The sequence below is a fragment of the Pinus tabuliformis genome, chromosome 6, assembly GCF_031772625.1.
Source record: "Pinus tabuliformis cultivar Carrire ecotype Pingquan chromosome 6, CPIR1, whole genome shotgun sequence".
NCBI lineage: Eukaryota > Viridiplantae > Streptophyta > Pinopsida > Pinales > Pinaceae > Pinus > Pinus tabuliformis.
In genome coordinates, this window is record NC_142292.1 from 994,119,803 (window position 1) to 994,135,277 (window position 15,475).

The following is a 15,475-nucleotide window of genomic DNA, read 5'->3' on the forward strand; positions in this document are numbered from 1 at the left end:
GATATCTTTTGATTCTTTGATACCTTCAATAAAGTCTAAATGATATGACCTTCTTCACTGATTAGCATTTCATATATCTCTTTTACGTCTCCTCTCTAACTACATAGGGATGAGAGGACCTTTGGAGGATTTCATAAGAATCTTGTGAGTCCCTTGATCCTTTTTCCATGCATTCAAACAATTCTTTACCTTCAAAGACTTTTGCATAGATTTCAATGACTTCTCTTCCAGGGACTATATCTATCCTCCTTTCTTATGCAAGGAATCTTGATGACCCAACCGATTTAGTGATCTCCTTGCAAATACGAATTCATTTAACCAAACTTGATTATAAAATGAAAGACACTTACTTGACAAGTGAAGATGAACTCTTCGACTTAATCGCTTTGATGATGGTTGAATAAGATGTATTAGGGCTTCTTCTTGGATGATCTTATTTCAAATGAGAGAGCATTTCCTCAATAGAAAAGGTTGCTCCTTTTGATGAGGATGATTTGTTGCTTCTTTGGATGATCTTCTTCTAGGGCAAGGAGAGTATCCTTTCTTGAAGATGACCATGCCTTATTTCCTTCAATATGCTTTGCCTTCTTTTTTAGTGTAGATCAAGACTACTCCAAGATGATGTGATCTTCGATTTTGATGTCTTTTGAGCTACCTTTCTTGTAGACAACTTGATGAGGGTCTTGGTGGCTTTTTGATGATGAATTTGGAAACAAAAGCTCTTTCTATTGTAGATTGCTTTTTCAGACTTTATCCTTGAATGTCTCTTCTTGAAACTTGATCCTTGAATGTTTCGTCTTGAAACTTGATCCTTGAATGTCTCTTTGTTGCCCTTCCTTTGACTTTAGCACCTTAGCTTTGATACCATGCTGAAGAATCTAGGGAAAATGAAATTAATGAGATTATTCTAGTCATGATAACTATTTGTGAGGTATTTCTAACTTTTTCTTCTTAGCACAATATTCACTTGTTATTATTAGAGTGTATCTTCTTGTATCCATCAAATAGTTACCAAAAAAAAAGTGACAATAACATAATATGTTGGCTTTCTTCCAAGGCCAAAACCTCTCACTCTTTGAGAGGAAAACCCGCACAAAATTCTTCTTATAGATATTCCAATTGACGAATATCAAGACCATGACCCTTGATCTATTAGGCCACTCCAAGACCAAGACACCAATCCTCTTATTTGTCACTGTTGAGATCATCATCATCATTGTAGCTTCACCAAGGTCATCATTAATGCAACTTCATCAAGGTCATCATTACTGTAGCTTCATTGAGACATTCATCATAACAACGATATCATTGTTTCTGCACCATAGCTCCACCTTCACTTAGATCGTTTTTGCACTCTCACTGAGATCATCACCATGTCAACGAGGTCTCTATACCAAGATATGTATATGTATACATATGAGAGTTGCACCGAGATCTTCATCATGACCTTTTCTTCACCAAGATTATGGCCGAGACAATGATCACTACTATATTGATATCATGACAAAGTCCAGAATGTATGTCGAGACAGAGTGTCATTATGGGATCACCGAGATCCTCATCATCTGAGACTATGACTGTGTCCGTGGAGAGTGTATTACTTAAAGATCTTCATCATGCATGTGCCAAGACTATGACTATGTTTTTCCTTGCACTGAGATATGTACCACCGAGGAGGAGACTCTAATCACCCACTATATTTACTAACAATGTTTTTGAGGTGTCTGAGATTGTACCCTATTGTACCCATCTGAAAGTTACAGTGATGACCAAGATCTGTACTCATCCGAAGTTGTAGAGATGTCTGAACTGTATGTTCTTGTAATGTTGATCTTACACATCTATTTATAGTGGTTAGTCACCATAATAAGCCGACATGATATAGTGAAGTGTTGTGTCTCCTTATTTGAGCTGACATCATTATTTTTTTATTCATTTTGCAGTTCGACATGACAAAGAGGATTGTGCTTGTCATTTGGAGGGCTTCTTGACATTGTTTATGACTCAAATACGTTTGATACATGACCAAGAAGGGTTCTTCATGACATTTACTCTTTGACCTTTAAAAATAAATCCTAAGGCTCTCAATGGGAGCCATTTATACATAAAAATTCTTGCTCATGAAACCCATGAAGCAAGCATAATAATAAATTCATTTTCTTGTTTACAAAAATCATAATTATAATGTCTTTATGAAGATCAAACCTAGTTACCCTTTCTTCAACAGATAGTCTGAAGAAAAAGCAAGTTTATTTGTGGAAAATGGCCTGAAGGAAATGCGAGCACTATGTGGAAAATGGTCTTATAGAAATGTGAATTATGTGGCTGAGATAAAGGTGAAATCCCTGTGGCATATGAGTTGATATTGATGCAAGTTACTGTGACTAAGACTGATGTTATTTCTTATGACTAAGATGACTAATTTGGAGGGATTGACTTGGAATCCTGGAGGTTGGATTCTTGTATTAGTCTTGGCTCTTGGATTTCTCACTTTGATCTAATTCTATCAAAAGAGAATTTGGTTGGTTTTTCCCGCTTGTGGGGTTTTGCCATCACTTGAGCCTATATCCTTGTGTTCTTTGTCTCTTGTGATATTCATGTTTTATTCTTTTGTTAATTTATTAATAAAAGAAGAGAACATAAAACTTTAATAAAGAATCCAACACATTCACAAGTAATTATCATGACAGAGAAATCAATCCTAATTTATTGCCCTATTGGTTTCTCAACATGGTATCAGAGCTAAGGTTTAGGAGAAGTAGTTTGAAGATCACACTATGTTGGCATATTGAAAAAATAATATTCTCTCTCTCACTCAAATAATATGAAAGGACAAGTCCAATTAAAAGTATAAGTCGGAGTTATCATGTAAAATCACAAGTCATCATCTTTGTGGAACTGAAAGTTATATCTCTGTGACATATAATATTTTGAAGCTCCATTCTTGAAGTTCGAGAATCTTATATCTATGATTAATTGTAACCAAAATTCTTAGCATTAAAATCTCCTGGGATTATCTACCATTAACTATATTACAAGCCACTGAATTCTAAAAATTATACATACCATGAAGCAACCATAGTTTACTCAAGGTGTTGATCTCGAGTTCGTAAGAAGTTCCAAATTTCATATATTAACCAAATTGCTATGAAGTCTAAAATATTATGAGGGCATACATCTCTAATTCATCAAAGGTCTTATGAATTAATGAAAATCATACATATGGTTATGATACAAGTTACAATTTTGCAATGCAAGACTTAATGATCCAAGCCTTGTGGACATTTTCTATGTTATAAAGTCTTGTAATATGTGAAACCTTTATATCCTTGTGATATAAAAATAATCTATGAAAAACTCTAGGTAGAAAAATCTTAACCCGTGAATAATTTATGGTGATGGAAAATTACAAGAGTTTTTTATTGAGGAATCTAGACTAAGATCTAGAAAAGAGATTTATATTATGATATCAAAAGAAAAAATGAAGTAACTCATCTCTAAAAAAGGTATCTGAATCATCTAATATGGTTGAAGTACCAAGAAAGTTTGTTTAAAAAATGCATCTCTAAAGAATTCAAATAATAAAATAAAGAATCATTCAAAGGAAAATTGCAATACAAGTCACAAGAGAAGACATTGTGATGCTAAAAGACAATGCAAGGAACCAAACAACTACAGTTACCAACATTTGAACATCAATATAGTCTACTCACAGTGGCAACATTCCTTTTAAATAATGAAGAACATGAATTCATATGTATTATATACAAGGGACAACATAAGATCTGAAATACTTTCACGCCCCGAGGCATGATCTAGAGGATCAGTACAAGAACAAAAGTTTGTCATCAAAAGTTGAAAAACTCACAAGTCATGCTAAAGTTGACTTCATCACAAATCTTCATGAAGGACAAAAATATAACATTTTTCTTTGATTGAAGGATCACTTTATCTGTGGTATGGTAGTGGTGACTAAAACTTTGAAGAATAAATAAAAATCATCTCCAAGATCTAAAATATTTGAAGCACATATATGAGGCACAAATGAATGAAGCAGATGTATATGTAGAAGAAATAAAGTTGACCTATTTGAAAGGAATTTTTTGAAAGAACCAAGACAAAGTTATCAGCTCAACAAAGGTTCTATAGTATAATTTAAGACACCTTTTGTTAAATAAACTTGACACTTGGCAATTGACGATAAGACAAAGGACCAAATATTTGCCTAGAAGAGGGAAGTTGTAATGGCCTTTGGTTGATTTTCTATGTAAACAAAATAAAACCAAGGTCATGGGACATGTATTCCAAGTTGAATGTTGGGTAAACATTATAGTGGGCATCACTTGTGGTTAAATGATGGCTATGGAAATTGTCAAATGCATTGGAAAAAGCAAAGAGGTAATAATTGGCATTTAATTATGAAAATAAAGGAAAATAGGAGAAAATGAAGGTGAAGGGACATAAATTTACATGTAAGGGAAATTAGAGGAAAATGAAAGAAAAATGTGACATCAAAGATAAAAAGGAACCAGAGAAATAGATCACATCTTTGGTCAGTTTAGTTTTGGCTCTCTTCTTCCATACTCTTACACTCTTGACACTTAGAGAATTCTAGCATTCACTTGGACTTGGAGAAAGCAAGAAAAGAACAAGTAAGGAATTGGACGATAGTAGAAAGGAAGGTTGTATCAGTAGCTAAAATAGGGATACTTTGTAGGTAACAAGTTGCATGCGTGATTTCCTTGTTGGTTTATAGATGCATGGTACTTTCACATGGTTCTTTAGTTCTGTGTTGTCATTGACATGGATATTTTCCTGGATTGACAGTGGTTTCAACCTTGCCTTTCCATTTCCTTGATAACCATGGTGTTGTGAGTGTCTTGTGTTGGTTTAAGTTTTGGATGGCTGGTAGACTTGGATCCTAGTTGAGATGATCTCGGGAAAAATACCAAGGGTCTCTTGAAGAATCTAGGGCAAATAGGTGTAGTGTGATTCTTCGTTACTTGATAACAATTTGTGGAGTCTTTTTACTTTTCTTGTTAGCTTAATCTTCTTAATAAGAACACAAGATGTTGGCTCTCTACCAGGGCCAAAACATCTCTTCTCTCGAGAGGAAAACCCTTTAGTAAGCTTCTCTTATTAAAGCTTCTTATTGATCAATGCCAAACCCTAGACCCCTGACTTGAATATCCTCCAAGCACAAGTCAAGTCCTTCCTCCTTTCTGCACGTTGTTCCCCAGCACTTAGTCTTCCTTCCTCTAGCACTTTTTCTCCCTGGCACTTCGTCCTCCTTCTTCATTATTTGACTGGAGATACACCTAGCTTATGTGAGATCTATATGAGATGCTTCTCTTATATACTTAGTGATATTCTTTACTCATGTAGGCACCTCCCTTCTTTCAACCAACTGAGATCCTTCTTGAGAGGTAGATGTAGACTTGGTGTGACTATACAGTAGTCCTATTTCTTCGCACATGTGGATGGTTTACTTGTATATTATGCTCCTTTGATCTTCGTTTATATGGGTCTTTCCTTCACTTGAGTAAAAGGCCTTATAGGCCTAACTTACTAGCCAAAACAATGATAGATATGAGATTTTTATATTACTATTGTTATGACCACAAAGATGACTCTGTTTCTCACACGTGTGACTATTTTTCACCCTAAAAATAGTCCCTTTGACTTCGGTCTTGACTTCTTCTCCTTCGTTGCACTAGAGGCTCCTCAAACTTGTCTTCTCTTCACCTTTTCTCGGTTATCCTTCTTCGCTGATTTTAGAGGTAAGTGAGTGTGTTTTGGTGGAGTGGAAAACCTCTATATATAGAGTACTGTCCCTCCTTTTAGGCCGACTAGAAGGCCGACTTGAGGACAGTTTGCATGGCGACTTGTTGTGCTTGCTTCGAATGGCTTCTTTAGTGGTGTAACATGCTTGAAGGAGCCTCTTTGATGGTTCCTTTGCATAGGAGGGGACTTTACTTTGCTCAGAGGTATTCTCATGACTCTAATACATAATCATACATGATGTAACATGCCTTTAAGGCCTTCAACATTTTCTTTTAACTATTTGGCTCACCTATAGCACTTAACATGTCCTAGACCTATTTCAATAAGCAAGAAACTCATTGATATATATTATAAAATAATTTTTTTTTCTTTAATAAATAAAAATATCAAAAGTACATTTATGAATACAGAACCTAGTTACATTTCCTTCAACACTCCCTCTTAACTAGGGAGGTATTCATACAACATTACAAGGTGTTTGGCTATTATCAATCATTAAGAATTCACATATGAGAAACCAGATTTGCAATCCATCTGTTATAGCATCATATCAATCAGCATTGTCATAATGCAAGTCCTTGACTAACAACTCCATCTCTTCATGAGATCATGAGCTACAATCCTGGAAAGATCAATGATTTATGGACACCTTCATCATTGTCTCTCAAGGTACATACCCACCTGGGTGTTCTCTGAGTATGACCTTCTAGGACTATTCTTGTCTTGGGTTCCCAGTCCTCAAAGAATATCAGTCCTCTTTCCTACACTTGTCTTGGATGCCCTACACATCATCAGAGAGTATCAGATGCCAGATGATTACCTAATCCCCCCATTCTTTCTTCCCAAGTAAAGACAATAATGTTGTGTCTATCTTGTGTCTATCTTTCCATTCATGGCCTTCATCTAGACTTACGGTTGTTAGTCCTGGTCTAGTGCATGACCCATGAGATGGAAAAACACAAATGTCACTCCTTTGTAATCAAGGGTAATCCAAAACTCCCTCTTGATTAGGGACTTGTCAGAGCTCCCAACTAGGGACTCGTTCATTCATAAGAAACTTCTTCTTCGTGGGTCATTCAACTGCTTGATCTCCTTTATTGCTTGATGTCATGAATTCTTTGTTCGAACTTCTTCTAGGTAGGGCACCATCCATTATTCACCTTCCTTCCTGGTTTGTCATGTCATTGCTTCCTTCGTGGAAAGTGTCTTTCTTGCCATACATCATGTTTTCTTGTCATTTGGCTACTCCATTGTTATTTGTCCACGCTTCAGAATACTCTTCTCATGGATGCTTCATTGTACTTTCTTGTTTACATGCTTCAACCTAGTAGCCCATCATGACTTCATCATGATATTGCTTCAATATTTCTTTTTCTTTTGCTGGATGGATTCTTCATCACGACATATTTATAGAGTAGAATTGGTTATCTGCATCTTATATATATCCAAGGCCTTCATAGGTGTCAAGGTTCCTTCCTTCCTTTGTCAGAGTTTTCCTGCCTTCTTTCGGGAGATATCTTCAGAGTATCTTGTCAGATAGTGATTCTCAGTGATCATGGTGTTCTTCACATGCTTGATCTCTTTCTTCATTCACTTCTTCTTAGATAGATAGGTCAACCATCTTATGCTTCTTGTGAGAGAATTTCTTCATTGCTTACTTCCTGGAATAGTGATCATTTCTTATTTCTTCGTAGTCAGCAATCTTATACTTCTTATGTGAGCATATTATTTTGTTGACCTTCATTGCATTGTAGTACATGCCTTCAAGCATGCCCTTGGTGAAAGAGATTCTTTCATACTTGATCATGTTATATAACTATTCCCATGACTCAATAATATACATATGATAACATGACTAAAATTTGATGCATACATACCTCATCTTGATTCTGCTTTAATAATCTTAGCTTCATTTGGTTGTCCTTGGTGTGGCCCTTCTTGCTTCATCTTAGCTTGCCTGCATATCATCATTTTCTTGAATCCCATGAAATGGTTTCCTGATGAGACATCTTCTTTGGTTCATGAACCTTCTTTTGAAGATTCCATTATAGAATATTAAAGACCCTTTACTTGCAAATGTTTCTTTCCTTTTGATGATGGAGGTATTATAAGATTCTTAATCATGATCAATATTCTTTTATCATGGACGAGGTCCTATACTAGGTATTCTCCTTCTATATGAATATCTTGAGCTATATCTACCATGCTCCTATATTCTAGAAGATATTTCTACCCATGCATTTTTATTCTCATTATAAATGCTACATATTCATGAGTATCTAGAACACTATGTACTTCATGCTTCTAGATTCTAGAAGATGTTTCTAGTCATGCAATTTTATTTTATTCCTACATGCTCCTATCCTACTTAAAACCTTGAAAGAATACTTGAAGTAAAGAGTTTGACCTAGTCATAGTAGAGATCCAGAGGATCTTCCTTCTTTTTCTTCTTTTCTTATTCTTTCACCTCTTGAGTCATGTGAGCTTCTTCCCTCTTTCTTTGTTGTTGTTGTCCTTCTTAAGCTTTAGAAAATTCCTTTTGTAGTGTCCATATTCTTGGCATCCAAAATATTGGATTTTGGACATGTCTTTGTTGTTTATTCTTCGTGGAAAGAATTTTCCAAATTTTCCCTTTCTCATGGCCATGGTAGAAAATTCTTGCTCCTTTGATCCTGCATCTTCATTTGCTTTAAGTCTAGTTTCTTGTTTCCTGCATAGGGACCACATTTCACTCAGTGTGGTTTCTTCCTCCTTGGCATATATGCTTGATGTGAAGTTTCCCCAATCCTCAGGTAGAGCATTGAGTAATACAGTTTTCATCTCTCTGTCAGACATGGCTTCCCCAAGCTCTTGAATTTTATCTCCCATTTCGGAGATTTTCATGAAGTAGGGAGTTATTCCTTCCTTTTTTATCTTCATCATGTACAATTCATTCCTTATATATACTACTTCTCCAGTTGTGGATACCAAGAATAGCTCTACTAGCTTACCATAAATTTATTTTGATGTTTCAAATTTGGATACGTAAGGACTGAGAGAGTCTTTGATTGATTTTATTAGAATCCTTTGTGCTCTTATCTCATCCTTATTGTACTTAGCTAAGGCTTGAGTTTGTTCATTAGCAGAGATAGTGATATTCCCTTTGATATGTTCTAGAAGTTCATTTTGCTTGAGAAGTAGATTAGTCCTCTTCTTCCATGCAAGAAAGTTTTTGGTACCTATCAATTTGTTGCTTTCCTTGCAAAAAGACATTGATGTATATTTTGAAGGGGACATATACTTACATGATATATTTTTGAGATGTAATGGATTTGCTTCCTCCTTGAAGACTTGATGGCTTGCCTTCCTTGGATATTGATGTTCTTCAACTTTCCTTCTCCAAGTGAACTTTCTTGATGATGAAATTTGCTTGATGACTTGTAGCTTGATGTAGGTACTACTTTGATCTGATCTTCTTTGTAGGTGCCTTTATGTAAGTCTCTTCTTCTTGCTATGTAAACTTCCTTGATGAATGATGGATTGGAGACATCTTGTCCTTGAAGTGATTGAGACTTCTAGTCTTGATGCTTCAACCTTGTAGATGACTTTCCTTGATGAGTGTTCTTGAGTTTCCCTTACCTTGATGTGTCACCTTAGCTCTGATACCATGTTGAAGAATCTAGGGCAAATAGGTGTAGTGTGATTCTTCGTTACTTGATAACAATTTGTGGAGTATTTCTACTTTTCTTGTTAGCTTAATCTTCTTCTTATTCTTATTAATGCATGTGTGTGTACTTCATCAAACTGCTACCAAAACATAAGAACAAGAACACAAGATGTTGGCTTTCTTCCAGGGCCAAAACCTCTCTTCTCTTGAGAGGAAAACTCTTTAGTAATTTTCTCTTATTGAAGATTCTTCTTTATCAATTCCAAACCCTAAACCCCCGAATTGAATATCCTCCAAGAAAAAGTCAAGTCCTTCCTCCTTTCTGCACTTTGTTCCCTGGTACTTAGGCTTCCTTCCTCAGACACTTTTTCTCCCCTCACTTTGTCCTCCTTCTTTGTTCTTTGACTGGATATAGACCTAGCTTATGTGAGATCGAGAGGAGATTCTTCTCTTCTATACTTAGTGATATTATTTACTCATGTAGGCAACTCCCTTATTTCAAATAAATGAGATCCTTCTTGAGATGTATATGTAGACTTGTTGTGACTATATAGCGGTCCTAGTTCTTCACACGTGTGGATGGTTTACTTGTATATTATGCTCCTTTGATCTTTTCTTAGATGGGTCTTTCCTTCGCTTGAGTTGAAGGCCTTAGAGGCCTAACTTAATAGCCCAAACAATGATAGATATGAGATTATTATATTACTGCTATTATGACCACAAAGATGACTCAATTTCTCACACGTGTGACTATTTTTCACCCTAAAAACAATCCCTTTGACTTCGGTCTTGACTTCTTCTCCTTTGCTGCACTAGAGGCTCCTCAAACTTGTATTCTCTTCACCTTTTCTTGGCTATCCTTATTCGCCGATTTTAGAGGTAAGTGAATGTGTTTTGGTGGAGTGGACAACATCTATATATAGAGGATTGTCCCTCCTTTTAGGCCAACTAGAAGGCTGACTTGAGGACAGTTTGCAGACTGACTTGTTGTGCTTGGTTCAAATGGATTTTTTGGTGGTGTAACATGCTTGAAGGAGCTTCTTTGATGGTGCCATTGCAAAGGAGAGGACTTGAATTTTCTCGGAGGTATTTTGTTGAATCTAATACATAATCATACATGATGTAACATGCCTTTAAGGCCTTCAACATTTCCTTTTGACCATTTGACTCACCTATAATATTTAACATGTGCTAGACCTATTTCAATGAGAAAGAAACTCATTGATATATATTTTTAAAATAATATTCTTTTCTTGAATAAATATAAATATCAAAAGGACATTTATGAAGGTCGAACGTAGTTACATTTCCTTCAACAAGGTCAAGGGTGGAGATGGGATTTATACTAGAACTCTTGATGGATGGGTGGAGACAGGAAAATTCCTCTGGAGCTGGGAAGGAAGTCAAAGGCATCCATGCTTGTTTTGATGTTAGTAATTTCGAGACCAATTTAGGTGAAATCATCCTTGTAGAGGGTGGAGGTGGTTAGGCCTCTAGAAGCCCTGGTTAGTTCTATTTTGGTTTAACCCATATGATCCCACATTCATGCTTGGAATATAATGCCGGGGTGATTGGTTGAAAGAGAGATTTGGTTCAGCTCAACCTATGGTCAGGTGGTACATGGAATTCCTTGAATTGGTTGGATTTTTCATATGTTAATATGATTTATTTCTCCATTGTGATCTATGAGCATAAGTACTAGTTATTATATTGATTTTATGGTTGATTGTCATGAATTCTATTCTAGTTATATGTTGGTTATAAGTTTGACTAGATGATGTACTCTTACTATGGATCTTGTTCATGATTCGATAAGTTATTGAATGATTGATGTATTCATGGGCTAACAGGTCTTGTTGCAACTAGATTGAGAGGACATAGAGACTTCTTTTTGATTCTCATATGCAGTCTAGAATTTTATGATCAGATATGAATTCATGACCTATAGCTTCTATGTTTTTCATATGTTTGACAAAATGTCTATCATGTATTAGGAATTTTAGGTCAAGATCTTGCTCAAGTTTTGAATGGTTGGAATTTTTATCATCTTAGTTATGGTTCTGGAAAGTTACAAGCAATTAAAAGTGGCATTGATCTCACCACTCCATGCACAAAACTAGGGATTTTGGGTGATAACTGCATGCAGACAAGCTTATCGGTGCGATTGGAGCATCATAACTAAATTCACAGTGTGTCAAGGGTGTGTTTTGGAGGTTAAGTTAGTGGAAATGAGTTCTAGCTCAGGGATTGACCGCCTAGGGTTGTTAGGCTCCTGAGTGGTATGTAGTCTAGATAGTCTTCGGCAAAATCACATAACCAGACGCGTTTCGAACCAGCCAGTGTGGTTCATCGTCAGGACAAGTTGAAGAACCAATCCGGCTTAGCTGATTAAATAGAGTGTGTAGAGATTCCAACGGCTATATTACTAACGGCTAATTTTGACCTAATGATCTTAGTCAACACTAATTTAATTATAAACATTCCTATAAATAGCAAAAACAGGTAAATAAATGTATATGAATACCTAAAATTAAAATTCCTTTGATAATACTATAATATCCATATTTATTATGGTCATTATATCTCGTATAATAGTTCATATTTACCAAATAATCTATAAATACTATTTAAATGGTATTAAATTACTATTACTCTTAGAATTTAGTTACCTTAGGTAATTTCGAGTTTATATAATTATTTAATGGTCCAAGGTAAGTTAGACTTACTCTATTTGTTCTTTAAAATATATCATTATTATTTATTATTTAAAATAATAATTTATTAATTTAATTAATAATTTAGGGTTAAATTAATAATACTAAATTATTATTTTAAATAATAAAAATATAATATATTATTTTAAATATATCATTATTAATTATTATTATTCTAATATTATTTAAATGGTATTGTATTACTATTACTCTTAGGTAATTGTATGTTTATATAATTACTTAATGGTCCAATGGTAAGTTAGACCTTCTCTATTTGTTCTTTAAAAATATATCAATATTATTTATTATTTAATTATAATGGTCATTTGAAATTAAAATAATAGGTTATATGATTATTAAAAAAAAATCTATATTTACTTAATAATTTTATAATTCCACTATTATTAAAAACAAACAAATAGTGTTCATGTTAAATCATTATTATTCTAGTAGTATAACTAATATTATTGTCATATCATATATTTATTCATAATACTTTCTTAATTTGGTAAACTAGATCTCTTCTCATAATTAAATTAATAATTTATATTAAATAATCAATATTTATTCAATAATCTGTTATTCTAATAAAATTAAGACATTAGGTCAATATATTATTACTTATAAGGTATAAAAGGGTTTTTTTAGACATTAGTTAAAGGTATAGTAGAATTAAATATAAGCATAACTAATTGAAATTATGGAAACAAAAAATCTCATCTAATAATAATATACCCAATAGTGTCATAAACGGGATACAATAATTAGCTCGAAATAACCTAATAATAAATCAAACACTCCATAATACTGGGACTAATCCGCCAAAAATGAAACTTAAGGAGGGGAAGACAGAAACCCTAAGACCTACCAAAGGGGGAAAGAGGAGGCTAGGAAGACAAGGCTGGGACCCAGCAGCTGCTAATCTTCCAGCCATCATCCCTATTAAGATTGTTCGGTCTTTTCTCAATCTCTAGAGCCTCTCTAAACTTACGATGGTGAAACTGCGCAACTTTGGCAATGACTTGAGCCTCCTCTATACATACATGATGCATAGTCTTCCCTGCATGCTCAGCCAGGGCTGAGGACTTGGTCCTACCATGTCTTAAGTCAGCCGAATGCTCGCTAATCCGTTGATTGATAGAGCGACCAGTCTCACCAATATAAGGGGTCCCACAGGAACAGGGAATGACATAGACGCCCTTCATGTCCTTAGGGTCAATCGGGTCTTTCACCGACCTGAGGGAGCCACGGATAGTGTTGAGAGGTCTAAAAGTTGCGGGCACATCGTACTTCCTCAGAATCCTCGCAATCCTGTCCGTGGTCCCCTGGATGTAAGGAAGGTTCACACCCATGATATGATCTTTAGGAACCCTTCGGATTGAAGGCTCCTTCTTGGCCCTGAGGAAGGCTCTTTGACCGAGGTGCCTATTGTAACCATTCTTCTCAAAGACATCTAGGAGATGAGCCTTTTCCGTTTCCAGGCTCTCCTCATCCGAAATTCTAACAGCACGGGTGGCAAGCGTGCTAAGAACCCCTAACTTCTGAGCGGGGAAATGATGTGAAGAAGCATGCAAGTATTGCTCAGTATGCATCTTCTTTCTAAACACCTGATGAGAAAAGGAACCATCCACCTTCTTAGAGATGAGAACATCCAAGAACGGAAGACAGCCATTATCTTCTTTTTCCATCGTGAATTTAATGGCTGCGGATTGGTTATTGAGGTGACTAAAGAAACGATCCAGCTCGTCAGGACCATGAGACCAGACAACACCTGTGTCATCAACGAATCTTTTCCAAAGCTTCAGTAAGAGACGAGAGGAGGCCAAAGCCTTAGACTCAAACTCCTCCATAAAGAGATTAGCGACGACAGGGGACAAGGGGGAGCCCATGGCAACTCCGCAAGTCAGCTCATAGAATTCTCCCTCGAAGCTGAAAAAGGTAGAGGTAAGGCAAAGCTCAACTAACTTAGTCGTGAGCTTTGCCTTACCTCTACCTTTTTCAGCTTCGAGGGAGAATTCTATGAGCAGACTTGCGGAGTTGCCATGGGCTCCCCCTTGTCCCCTGTCGTCGCTAATCTCTTTATGGAGGAGTTTGAGTCTAAGGCTTTGGCCTCCTCTCGTCTCTTACTGAAGCTTTGGAAAAGATTCGTTGATGACACAGGTGTTGTCTGGTCTCATGGTCCTGACGAGCTGGATCGTTTCTTTAGTCACCTCAATAACCAATCCGCAGCCATTAAATTCACGATGGAAAAAGAAGATAATGGCTGTCTTCCGTTCTTGGATGTTCTCATCTCTAAGAAGGTGGATGGTTCCTTTTCTCATCAGGTGTTTAGAAAGAAGACGCATACTGAGCAATACTTGCATACTTCTTCACATCATTTCCCCGCTCAGAAGTTAGGGGTTCTTAGCACGCTTGCCACCCGTGCTGTTAGAATTTCGGATGAGGAGAGCCTGGAAACGGAAAAGGCTCATCTCCTAGATGTCTTTGAGAAGAATGGTTACAATAGGCACCTCGGTCAAAGAGCCTTCCTCAGGGCCAAGAAGGAGCCTTCAATCCGAAGGGTTCCTAAAGATCATATCATGGGTGTGAACCTTCCTTACATCCAGGGGACCACGGACAGGATTGCGAGGATTCTGAGGAAGTACGATGTGCCCGCAACTTTTAGACCTCTCAACACTATCCGTGGCTCCCTCAGGTCGGTGAAAGACCCGATTGACCCTAAGGACATGAAGGGAGTCTATGTCATTCCCTGTTCCTGTGGGACCCCTTATATTGGTGAGACTGGTCGCTCTATCAATCAACGGATTAGCGAGCATTCGGCTGACTTAAGACATGGTAGGACCAAGTCCTCAGCCCTGGCTGAGCATGCAAGGAAGACTATGCATCATGTATGTATAGAGGAGGCTCAAGTCATTGCCAAAGTTGCGCAGTTTCACCATCGTAAGTTTAGAGAGGCTCTGGAGATTGAGAAAAGACCGAACAATCTTAATAGGGATGATGGCTGGAAGATTAGCAGCTGTTGGGTCCCAGCCTTGTCTTCCTAGCCTCCTCTTTCCCCCTTTGGTAGGTCTTAGGGTTTCTGTCTTCCCCTCCTTAAGTTTCATTTTTGGCGGATTAGTCCCAGTATTATGGAGTGTTTGATTTATTATTAGGTTATTTCGAGCTAATTATTGTATCCCGTTTATGACACTATTGGGTATATTATTATTAGATGAGATTTTTTGTTTCCATAATTTCAATTAGTTATGCTTATATTTAATTCTACTATACCTTTAACTAATGTCTAAAAAAACCCTTTTATACCTTATAAGTAATAATATATTGACCTAAT